We start from the raw sequence: 13205 nt of genomic DNA on the forward strand, positions 1-13205 counted from the left end.
CCCACTCCAATCACAAGTGTTCCCCCTGCACACTGCATATTGTACTTTTACTCCTTGCAGACACAATAGAGCAGGATGGAAAAGGAGCCGGGACCCACTGCTTTTTTTCCCATGTCCCGCTGGACTAGTGCATGAATTTACCATGATCATTAATTGCAAAAAAATATATACATAGTCATAGTAAGAAGTTGCACTCTCAGGACTTAGCAGAACAAAGGCAGAAATTTTATTATCACTGCCCTCATAGGCACAACTAACGTTTCGGCTGATTCCAAAGCCTTTCTCTGAAACATTAGTTGTGCTTTTGAGGGCGCTGATAATGAAATCTTTTACTGAGCGTGCAACTTCTTACTATTACTAATACTACCCAGGGCCGCCATTAGTAATCACGGGGCCCCATACAACAAAGTTTTTGGGGCCAACCACAGCCTCCAAGCCAGCTCTAAAAAAGGTAACCCCCTCCCCCCACACACACAAGTTATAAAAAGCTATTGATGGTCAGGGCCCCCCTTACAAGTAAAAAAAAATTGGGGCCCAGCGAATATTTTTTAAAAAAAATAGGTGGCAGGGGCCAATAGAATATTAAAATAATACATTGGTGGCCAGGAGATTAATAAAAAATAAACTCATGGGTTCAGTACTTCAACTTCGGGTCATTTTGTCGCTTCAGGACTTAAATTTCGGCTGTTTTTGTGACTTCGGATCTTTTCGCCACTTCATGACTTAAATTTCGGCTGTTATTGTGACTTTGGGTTTTTTCGCCGCTTCGGGACTTTGGCTGCTTGTGTGACTTCGGGTCTTTTTGCCGCTTCGGGACTTCGGCTGTTTTTGTGACTCTCTTTGCCGCTTAGGCTGTTCGACTTTTCAGCGGTTCGGGAATTTGGAAGGGTGGCTATTGATGGTCAGGGCCCCCCTTACAAGTAAAAAAAAATTGGGGCCCAGCGAATATTTTTTTTAAAAAAAATAGGTGGCAGGGGCCTATAGAATATTAAAATAATACATTGGTGGCCAGGGGATTAATAAAAAATAAACTCATGGGTTCAGTACTTCAACTTCGGGTCATTTTGTCTCTTCAGGACTTAAATTTCGGCTGTTTTTGTGACTTCGGGTCTTTTCGCCACTTCATGACTTAAATATCGGCTGTTATTGTGACTTCGGGTCTTTTTGTCGCTTCGGGACTTCGGCTGTTTTTGTGACTCTCTTTGCCGCTTAGGCTGTTCGGCTTTTCAGCGGTTCGGGAATTCGGAAGGGCGGCGCGGCTTCGGCACTGTCAAGGGGGGGGGCGCGGCTATTTTGAAAAGTGCAGCACTGCTGGGCCCCCCTTCAGGCCTGGGCCCGGTACAGTTGTACCTCCTGTGCCCCCCTGATGGCAGCCCTGATACTAACTATTGTGTTGTTGACACCCAGGCAAAATATACCGAACAATCGTGAGTGCTGGTAATCTGTCTTCTATATGCATCAGGGCCGGAACTAGGGTAGGCAAAGTAGGCACGTGCCTAGGGCACAAAGCTTGGGGGGGCGCCAGGCACGTACCTTTCACTGCTGCCTACCCCAGTCCGGTCATCAGAGTCCTGTTCGTTGCTCCTGTTTGCCTGAATGTGTGCCTACGTGATGTGAGGGGTGACGCGTGGGTCAGCACGTATGCACGCACGCACATCGTGAGGTGAGGGGGTGATGCGATAGTTCAGCATGCATGCGCGCGCACTCACATATAGGAGGAGACGATGTGACCTGGTGTGCACGGCTGCCATGGCCCGGCCCTGATATATATACATATATACATATTTTATTTACACAGACATACCTGTTTCCTCAGATTGAAAAGAAACCAACCCTTCCCTCACCTTGGGCATTGTGAAGTAATTCAGCGATGAATAAACGTGGGAGCACTTACCGGTCAGAGTTCAGCTCCAGCGTGCTGCATATAGAGCACAAGAAAATGGAGCACCAAAGGAGCCGATTATTTGTCCGTTAAAAAATAGAAATTTATTAAAGAATCATTAAAAACAGTAAAGGCATGTCAGAACATATTGTAGGCTGCCTGCTCATTGTGAAGTAATTGATTCTGAGAATCAGAGAATCTGCTCCAGTCCATAAGGAAAGCAGAGGGATTACAAATTCCAGTATCAATTACTTCAAAGTGCAACAAGTGAGGGAGGAGTTGGATCACTCTGTGAGCCTAAAGGGGTTGGGTTACAAGAATCTAGTATACGACACAGCACCACTGAACGATGAAATTAAAAAAGCCTTTATTAAGAACATATGGCTTTTTATCTGCAACAATTGCAACGTTTCTGGCCTGCTCCCCTAAAGGGGTTAGGGGAAATGGTCTCTGCAAGCAGAGGAACACTATCATGGTTTCATATTTAGTCAGATACTGTTTATACATCTTTTTTTATTAAAGTCAAAAAGGTGAGTATATTTTCCCTTATCAGAGATGTTATAAGATAACTTGAATGCAAGCCCCTGCGACAGTTATTATTATTAACATGTATTTATAGAGCGCCAACATATTACGCCGCAATGTAAAGTAAATGTGTTTATACAACAAAATCACATGAATTACATACATAGAACATATGGAGTTACATTTATCACAACCAATAGCAGTACAAAAGGTGAGGAAGGCCCTGTGCAAAAGAGCTTACAATCTAAAGGGAAGGGAATAAGACACAAAGTGAGGGAGTGGGCAAGATTAGAATGAAGTGGGTGAAAGATGTAGTATTGTCTGTGGTATTGCATTTGGTAGTTAAGCAGAGTGAGGGTAGGCGTTTCAAGTCTGAAATCGGAAAGTTTGGGTGAAAGTCGGACAGACAGTGGAAGAGAAATCCAGAGGAGGGGTGCAGCCCTAGCAAAAGTCTTTGCAAAGTCTTGAATGCAAGCATGTGATGAGGTAATGAGAGAAGAGTTGAGTAGCAGGTCACTAGAGGAGCGAAGTAAGCAGTTGGGTAAGTATATAGAGATGAGTTCAGAGATGTAGGGAGGGGCAGAGTTATGAAGTGCTTTGAATGTCAGGTTCAATAATTTAAATTTTATTCTAAAAAGGTAACTGAAGCCAGTGCAATGATTGGCAGAGTGACATGGCAGAGGAGGAGCGGTTGCTGAGGTGTATGAGCCTGGAAGCAGTGTTCATTATGGACTGGAGAGGTGACAGTCTCTATCGGAAAAGGACAATTAAAAGAGAGTTACAGTAGTCTAGACATGATATGACAAGGGAGTGAATAAGAATTTTGGTGGCATCTTGGGTGATAAATGATCGTATTTTGGATATGTATGTTCCATTGTATTTCTAGTTTGCTTGCCAGGTATTCCTACTTATATGGTGGCTTGCCTAGTGAAACTACTTGTGAACTAGTAAATACATGTAAGGATTCAATTTGCTTCCATCTGATTTTGACGCAGTTTGTGGTTATAATCTTAAATGACAATTGTATTATAACCAATAAAGGAAATTACAGTGATTTGCTTCATTTGTATCCAGTGATGTTGCAAAGAGAGAAGAACAGCTCCATTGGCTAATCTTATTCCAGTTAACTAATTGACTTAGTTACAAGAAATCACAGTGTTTTTTTTTTGACTATTCTTGTTAAATGTGCATACAAGAGGGAGCATGCCTAGGCTAATTTATTACTATGGAAAATGCTAATGATCTCTCTAAAATTGCACCTATGTATTATCATGCATGCATCTGCAAGCGCATATCTCTCAAACAATGGCAGTTTTAATTACTCATTCATGAGCATGCAAATGTTGTGGGTTCTCCCTTTTTCCAGTTTTTTGGTCATGTTTTACAGGCTGGCACCTACAAAGTTGCATTTTCTTGAGAAAATGCTTGGCCTGACTAATGCCTTAAGGTCAGTTTCCAGAGTATTGTATCAATTCAAAACAAAACAGATATTATGAGGACTCACATTTGAGGGACATTTCCAGGATCTAAGGTTCACTGAAAAATGTGGCTATAGGAAGAGACAAAAAAAAAAGTGTGTTCCTTTCTTAGCTTAAAGGGGAACTATTGTGAATATGAAAATTTATTACAAGCTTTATCATACTGAAATAAGAAACTTTGTAAATATAACCAATTCAATATTCTGCATTGTTTCTAAAATAATCAAGTTTATCTTTACTATCCATCACTCAGCATTTGTTTCTTTTCATTCTGTCTTCATGCAGGAGTTGGGTGTCAGATGAATGTTCCAATATATCTGATATCTTTCCTAGCAGATGAATTAGAGCTCACTCAAATAACCCATTCCAATACAAACAAAATCGAACAAAATAACTGCCTTTTGCACAAATTCTGCATGTAGAGAGACAGGATTTCTCGTGATTTTAATAGAGTGAGCTCTAATACATCTTCTAGGAAAAAGGAGCCCCCCTGTAGGATTAATTGGATCTAACTGTCAATTATTATCTGACACCCAACTCCTGCATGAAGACAGAATGAAGAGAAAAAGATGCTGAGAGAGAAATAGTAAAGATAAACTTGATTGTTTCGGAAACAGTACAACATTTTTAATTGATTATATTTAGAATGTTTCTTATTTCAGTGTGCTGAAGCTTATATAAAATTTCGATTTTCACGATAGTAACCATTTAAGAAGTAGGTGAGGGGCAACAGCCATCACATGGAGACAGGAGGTAGAAACTAATAAGGGGCAGTTACTGATAAAGTCCTGAAGACTAATACTGATTACTGTTCATTGTGATGTAGATATCATTGTATGTTGAGATTTTGTATGTTCTTGATGACAGGAGGTAGGGGGCACAGACAGCCTTGTGTAGTTGAAATACAAACTTTAGTACATATAAAAAAAATCGTTTCTGCATGGAGAGTGACAGATGTTAAAAGATAGTTATAAGAGAAGCAGCTTTGGAAGGAGTCGACAAACCACTCCTTGGTGTACAAATACTACCATACCTGGAATTTCCAGAAGTCATTATCAATGTAATGTTTTATTCATAATGCACCGAAAGATGAAAAAAAAAAAAAACTGTTGCAGCTACAGACCACCAGAAATAGAAACCTTTACACTGTGGCATGTCGCAATATAACAATTATTATTATTAATAACCAATATTTCATATTCCACCGTGCTATACAATAGAGGGGTGTAGACAATATGATGAAACACATAACATACAGATATTGACTGATACAGGAGGTATAGAGGGTCAATAGAGCTTACAATCTAACCCATGTGAGTTATTGCACTGTAAATGATAAAATCTGTTCATGTTTGTTGCAAGGATACAATCAGCAGTGTGAACTTTCCCTTATTTATCTGCAATCTAAAGAACCCAGGAGGTCCGACTTAAACAGAAGAAGCCTCCCTTTAAGCACATTCACATGATTTTGTAAGAACAAATTATAAGATAAAGGAAAGATCCTGCCCAACGTAGTCTCTCTCAACAAAAATAAATGTACGTGCTGAAGATAATGTGTTGCAAATTAATAGTAAAAACATATGATGTAGTGGATTACACAACATATGAAAGATAAAATGTTATTAGTCATCATGCTTACGTTATTACAATAATTATTACAAGAAATAGGTTTAGTCCATGTAAATATAAAATGAGCTCCTTATACATTCTTATAATAAGGTGTGACTGTATGCTCTATATCAGTAGTAAAGTGTGGTTAAAATCGTAAAGATTTTTTGTTTTTAAACAAGAACAGGTTAGCGTGAGTTTAAAATTTTAGACAAACTATACAACTTCCAATATAGTTATTGCCCATTGAGCTGCTGTATATCTCCAACAGTAAAATAGTACTAGCACGCCAAGGAAGAATTGCATATAATTTAGGTGAAAACCACACAGTATTGCAGATAAGTATTTTATTTTGCCAACGTTGGGTTTTCCAGGTAAGGGATCTTTTTGTATTCTGCCTTAAGTCTACTGAAAAAATCATTTACACATATAAACCCAATAGGCTTGTTTTGCCTCCAGTAAGGATTAATTATAGCTTAGTTTGGATCACATACAAGGTTCTGTTTAATTATTACAGAGAAAAAGGAGAACATTTTCAAAAATGTTGATTATTTTAATAAAATGGAGTCTATGGCCATCCCATAATACTGAGCTTTCTGGATAATGGGTTTTCAGATAACATATCCCATACCTGTACTTGGCTTATCATAGTATAACATATATAAAAGTATATAAGAGAAACAAGCGATAGGGAGAAGTTAAAAAGAATCTTGTTAGATATCAATCAAATTGTGGCAAAGAAAAATAAATAATTATTGTGCAAAAAAATGTTATGAAATTATAATAACGGGGGGTAATGATATGATAGCAGTATACCTTTAAATATTAACAGTATTTTTTTAATGCTCTGCATCCTTTATTAGTGTATTCACATATCCAAAAAATCATGAGTTCTATGTGTTTTATTTGTTAACTAATGCCAAAATAGTGCTACTTTGTAAATAAAATACTGTCCAACGTCAAGAAACTCATATTCACACAACGTCTTAGCTTTTTGCACTATTTTATGTCATATGTGGTCAAAACTTCACCTGTTTTACGCTTCTTATTGTAAATAGATGTCTCTGACATTTAAACATAAATAGGTTTAAAAAACAGCTGTATTATCATCTAAATGTCAGATGGACTGCAAATGTAAAAAGCAAAGAACGTGCACCATATTCACATACATGAATACTAAATAAGGTTCTCGGTTCAGGGTCGGACTGGGGGGCCTGGGGCCCACTGGGACTGCTGTCTTGGCGCATGCGCATGGAGGTGATCATGCGCGAACGCCACCACGTGCCGCTTGGGGCTCATGTGCTGACGGCGTTGAAAAACAACATTTTTTTTGTAGAGAGGGGTCTTCCGGAGAAGGGGTCTGGCCTGGTGGGGACCCACCGGGTTGGCTATATTGGAATTACATTGAGGGGACTACATATGAAATTCATATTCAATCTGGATTACTGGCAGGATTACTACAATTACCTTTCACTGGCATTGTTCTGTTGAAGCCCTGTGCAGAAATGACGTCTGCTTATGCATAATTTCTGTATTTAATTGTTGCTTGGAAATACACCAGTGTGTCAATAGATGAAAGCATGGTGAATGGTGGGTTAAAATGTAGCAAAGTATTTTCACAATGTTGGTATAAGAGCACAACTTTGCATCTATTTTATAAAAAAATATCAACTATTTCTGATCATATCCCATTTAATTTCTAGGTATTTTTTTTAGTCAGCTGCTGATTTATCTTTTGAATTCCATAATGCAGTGCTAAGCAATAGTAAAAAAAAAATATTAAACATGATTCTTTGCTTTAGTTCTTAATAATTATTTGGGAAAGTTTCTTGTTAGGTTGACAAAAAAAGCAATAAGGATTAATTATATCTTAGTCGGATCAAGTACAAGATGCTGTTTTTCTATCACAGAGAAAAAGGAAATCAATTCAAAAATTTGAATTATTTGGTTAAAATTGAGTCTATGGGTGATGGGGCTTGTTTTGTATCTTTGCCTGCCTGCTGCCTGACCTAACTTAAGGCAAAGGGGCCCATTTATTAAACCTAAAATTTATCTGGCCAAGGTTTTACAAGGGTAAACTCTAATTTCTCATGAAAAAAAACCAATTACGGTAGATGGAGTTTTCAGAGCATCAATTGAACGATACAAATTGATGCTCATTTTTGTCGCTCCTACGTTTTTAAGAAAATGATTGATAAATGAGTTAAATTCGTTTGGTCAACTTTGTTTTAATTAAAAAATTTGATTGATTGGAGTTTTAGTAAAGTATGGATATCCAGATTACAGAAAGACCCCTTCTCAAGAAAACTCCAGGTCCCAAGCATTCTGGGTAACAGGTTCCATACCACAGAAATAATGTTTGTGGCATAGGATTACTATGTATGTGGCATAGGATTACATTTGATTTCATAACTATTTTTGTTAGGAACCCCCTTTAAAGTTCCAAGTTGGCCATGTCAGTTAAGTGAAATTTTACAAGAGGAGACTGATTTATTAATATTCAAGTATTGAATCAGGTAAATTTTTACAGAACTATAAAAAATAAAAAATTAAAAACCTAAAACATAGTAAGATTCTTATATTTAAAATTTTACTACTTTTTTGAAGATAAAAAAATGTGGAGAAAAAAAATGGCTTGATTTATAACACACAATTGTGGCAAAGAACACAATTCATCCTAAAACCAGGCACTCTTTTGATATTTTTATATTTCATGATTTTTAGTAGAAATAACCTAATTAGAAAGTCAAAGTAAACTTTATTGTCATCTCAGCAGTATACAAATATACAGTGAGATGAGACGACGTGGCTCCAGCTAGTACATATCACAAAAAGGCACTTAAAAATACACAATAAATATGTAAACATGAAATGTGCAATATATTGGCAGACATTGGATATATACATGTGTAAACCTTTAGAATTGTGCAAATAAATTAACATTTCACAAAGTTAAGTTCACAGTTCAGGTGTGTCTGGAATGTAGTGGGAGGACAGGCAGTGAGTTGAGGAGTCTGATCGCTTGCGGAAAAAAGCTGAGATCATGAAAAAGGTGCGATCTCTGAATTTTTATTTACCTGATTCCATACCTCATTAATTGCGCTGCCTTCCCATGTCAAATTTACTTTTATTAATCTGGCCATTGCTTTTCCTCAATATGCTAATTTATCAACATGGCCATCAGATAACCAGATTTTCCCGCTTCATTTATGTGTTCCATTTTTATTTGCCACCAAACAGATAGCAATATGTAAAAACCTGTCAAACAAAATAAAGTTTTCCAACATTTCACTGCATAAAAACATAAAGCACCTCTATAGAAGAAAAGAAATCCCTGGAACAAGATTATTATTATGCATTCTAATCTTAACCACTCGGTATAAATAACAGAAATGGCATAAAAACCACACTATATGCATAGAGCGTCCGGCAGCTGCCGGTACACAAAAGAGGTGACATTTCCTTTTAATGGTTATTGTTCTTTTTCTGCAAGGCTTCACCTGTTTATCATAGGCAACACCCAAGCTTTACCCAGTTAGAATATCATTGCAGAATTCAAATATATGTGTCTTCAAGTAGTACTATTTCATTCAAAAAGTGATAACCAATCAAATAGTTTGACCTACAAAATGCAAGTCTTTCAACCAATCAGCATCTCTCATCAACTAATTTACCTATTTTTATCTGACACCCCCACCAAATACATCAGCCGCTGAATCTCAATCTCTCCCCACCAAATACTAAGCAATCTTAAGCGTTTTCCACCAAAAAATACACCAACTCAACCTCTACATCACTTTCCTCATTAATCTCTAAATGTTTCGCTTGCAGAAAGGAGCATGTGGGACCTTTTGAATTTTACAAGAAATCCCGACAAGTGAGGTTGGTTTTGTATGTTGAAAGACATTGAATACTTTGAAAATGGTTCACTATTTTGAAGATTTTAGGGTTCATTGAGTGAAAAAGTGATAAAGTGAAATTTTGAGCGCAGTTGCCTTGCCCCCCCCCCCACACAATGCACGGTTCCAGAATTTCAGCATTGTATCCAGGGGGGCTCAGCATGGCACAGTTGTGGTTTTGCATTACAATTCGGTGTAATTTTTGTTATTTGATGTGGTATGTGACCAGAGCGACGCTGGAGGTGGTAAAAACATGACAATTTTTGGTACAGAACACTGTGGGGAAATTGACCCCTTATGTGTTAGGAAATACATTTTAGAATGGAGATGGGTAAATTTAAGCTCTAAGGAGGGCTGTTTACCAAGTTTACATAGTAAAGAAAGAGTGCACAAAAACTTCTGTAAATGGATAAATGAATATTTATATCCTATAATTCCAAGCTAATAACTATCAGTGTTTTGTAAGGGATTTTGTTTTATTGGTATTTAGTAATAAACAAAAATATACACTCACACCCATATAATTACTACACTTGTGTTTGCTATATGAGTTCTGGTCTTATTGTTTTTGTAATGTTTTTTTATTTGTAAAAATTGCTTTCTCATATATAAATGCAGATATCGTTAAAGCCAAGCTTTTTAATACAAATAACGTTGCTGGTACAAAAACTGTGTTTACCCAGCACGTCAATGGAACGTCTATAAAGACAAGCCCTGTTTTCATTCCATTGTAAGTCACGCACGGGCTAATATTCACGTGCTAACTCTTCTGTTGGTTGGGAGGTGGCCCTTTGACATTTATATCTAACTATATGTTTAAAAGACTTCATTAATGGTCAGATGTCACAAAAGCCTTTCTTTGCCTACAAACAAAGTAGTAAAGCACGTGAGGTTTAGCACTTGAATATGAATATCAAATGATGAGTTGGGAATTTCACATTTTGTCATTTAATCATGTGGTTGGGGCGGATTAACATCTTTCATACAACCAATGTTGCAAAAAACACAATTTAAATAAACTTGTTGAAGTCATTGCTTAGTGGGTTTTTACGTTGTTTTTCCTGTTTGTATGTGCGTACTTGATACTCATGTATTTGTCTGTGTCTATCTGTGTCTTGAAATCATTTTTTGGTGATACTAGCCACACCAGCTAAAGCATGCAATTTCATTAAGATTATACAGGTGGCCTTGCAATATGGGGACATAGATCCAACTGGTCATGTCCTTGATATGACCCAATTTAGTCATGGGCCCATGACTAAGTGCCTACTAGATACAAAATAAGTACAGCCTTACAGATTACTGTATTTTAAATTTTCAAATATTTTTGGTTTTACTTTCATAGCTGTGGCCCTGTGGCACTTCTTTAACTTTTTTGCAGGGTTAACAGTTTTCCGCTACCAGAGCTGAGGGTCTGGGTCTGGTGCACCTGGACCACTGATTCTACTTGGTGAATTATTTACATTGGTTAATTTTGGCACCTTTATCCTTGTTTTGCAAAGACCCAAGTGATTTGTGAAAGGCAGGTTGTGCAATAAAATACAAGGTTTTCTCAGCCAAGAATGGTCTCAGACATGTCTTTTCTACTACCTCTTCACAATTAGACCTGTGACATTCCAGTCAAGTGATGATTGAGAAACAACAAAAATATTCAGAGAAACTATGGCTGACGAATAAACATTTGAAGGGGCAATATCTACTCATATGCCAGATTGGTAAACTTCTTTGCTAGGTCACTTACACATTGTACAGTTAGTGGTAAATTCATCAAGGGTCGAATCTCGAGGGTTAATTAACCCTCGATATTCGACTGGGGAATGAAAATCCTTCGACTTCAAATATCGAAGTCGAAGGATTTTGCGCAAAAAGTTCGATCGAACGATCGAAGGAATAATCCTTCGATCGAACGATTAAATCCTTCGAATCGAATGATTCAAAGGATTTTAATCCAACGATCGAAGGATTATCCTTCGACCAAATATAACTTAGCCAAGCCTATGGGGATACTTCGAATCCTTCACTTGAAGTTAATGAATTGGCCCCTTAGTATCCTGAAGGTATAGACTTCCTTATGATAATCATATGCATACATTTGTATATTCTTTAGATGACTGTAGAGCAACAAATGCATCAGATAGAATCCATATACAGGACATGGAGCCATTGGGCTTGCACAGTATATTCTGTATTATAGCAGATTATTATGTATGGCTACTTCAGGGCTCTGCTTTCTAGGAAGGTAAACTACCAAACCCAAGAGCCCCAGCTATGAATAGTAAAACATGCTGTACTGTACCATTGAATTGGAATATGGAGCCCACTGCCTAGCCAGTCATGCAAACAATGCCCTTGTGTCATGAGAATGCTGCATTTTGGTAATCTTACAGTCAAGGACTCTGAACACTATGGTGTATAATAAATATCTGCAGTTTGGTTGGTGTTTAAGCAAGACTTATATAAGGCAGGGCTCAGAATTTTCTGAAGAGTTTATCAAAGGCAATAAGTTTGATGAAACAAACATGTACCATGTGGAAAAAAAAAATTGAGGAATACCTAATCCAGTGCTTTGGCAAATTTCATGAGTTTCGTTGCATGCGCAGTTGTCGTGAAACAGAAAATTGCTCCAACTGCTCATGCGCCGATATGCCGGTCTCATTCCGAAGATTACTGAAGAGAAGAAGATGGCTGCCATGAACTCCACTGGACAGAATCTGCACGGAGGGGTAAGTAAAGACTTAGGGGCATTTGCCAGGAGGGACAACAAGGCTGGGGGGAGGAGGGAGCGGGGTCTATGCAGGGTTGAGGGGTAGGGTTTTTTGAACTTTACTGTTTAGTTCTCCTTAAAGGAAAACTATACCCCCAAAATGAATACTTAAGCAACAGATAGTTTATATCAAATTGAATGACATATTAAAGAATCTTACCAAACTGGAATATATATTTACATAAATATTGCCCTTTTACATCTCTTGCCTTGAACCACCATTTCGTGACTCTATCTGTGCTGCCTCAGAGATCACCTGACCAGAAATACTACAACACTAACTGTAACAGGAAGAAGTGAGGAAGCAAAAGGCAGAACTCTGTCTATTAATTGGCTCATGTGACCTTACATGTGGTTTGTATGTGTACACAGTGAATCTTACGATCTCAGTGGGCGGCCCTTATTTTTTAAAATGGCAATTTTCTATTTATGATTACCCAATGGCACATACTACTAAAAAAGTATATTATAATGATAATGGTTAATTTACATGAAGCAGGGTTTTAAACATGAGCTGTTTTACTCAGTATCTTTTAATAGAGACCCACATTGTTTGGGGGGTATAGTTTTCCTTTAAAGAGGGTGCAGAAGCACAAACAAGACACTAGCAGGGGAGTGCGCTTAATCTTTTAAAGATTTGGAAGGGTCTGATATACTGAGTTCATCCAGGGAAAGAAATTTCCTTTCCAATGTGCATTAGAGGATTCTCTTTATGCCTGTCTTCATTAAGGGCCTGTCAGCCAGATAAAAAATAAAACAAGAACACCAGCTAACACATTACAATAGGATTTTGAATGATTTCTTAGGGTTACAAGTTCCCTTTAAGTTGAACGAGCATGCTCACTAGAGAACAGAAACTCCATGTAACTTGATGAGCGTATTATGGAATTTTGGATGTCCAACAGTAACAAATACCAGGAAACAGGGGAACTTTGGTGACAGTGAACTGTTCTTGTGCAACAGTCATAAAGTAATAACAATACCTAATAATAACCACAGCATATCCCTCATTCATGCAATCAGCATGAGATCCAGTCCAGCAGGGAAAT

The sequence above is a fragment of the Xenopus laevis genome, chromosome 2L (genome assembly GCF_017654675.1).
Source record: "Xenopus laevis strain J_2021 chromosome 2L, Xenopus_laevis_v10.1, whole genome shotgun sequence".
Classification (NCBI taxonomy): domain Eukaryota; kingdom Metazoa; phylum Chordata; class Amphibia; order Anura; family Pipidae; genus Xenopus; species Xenopus laevis.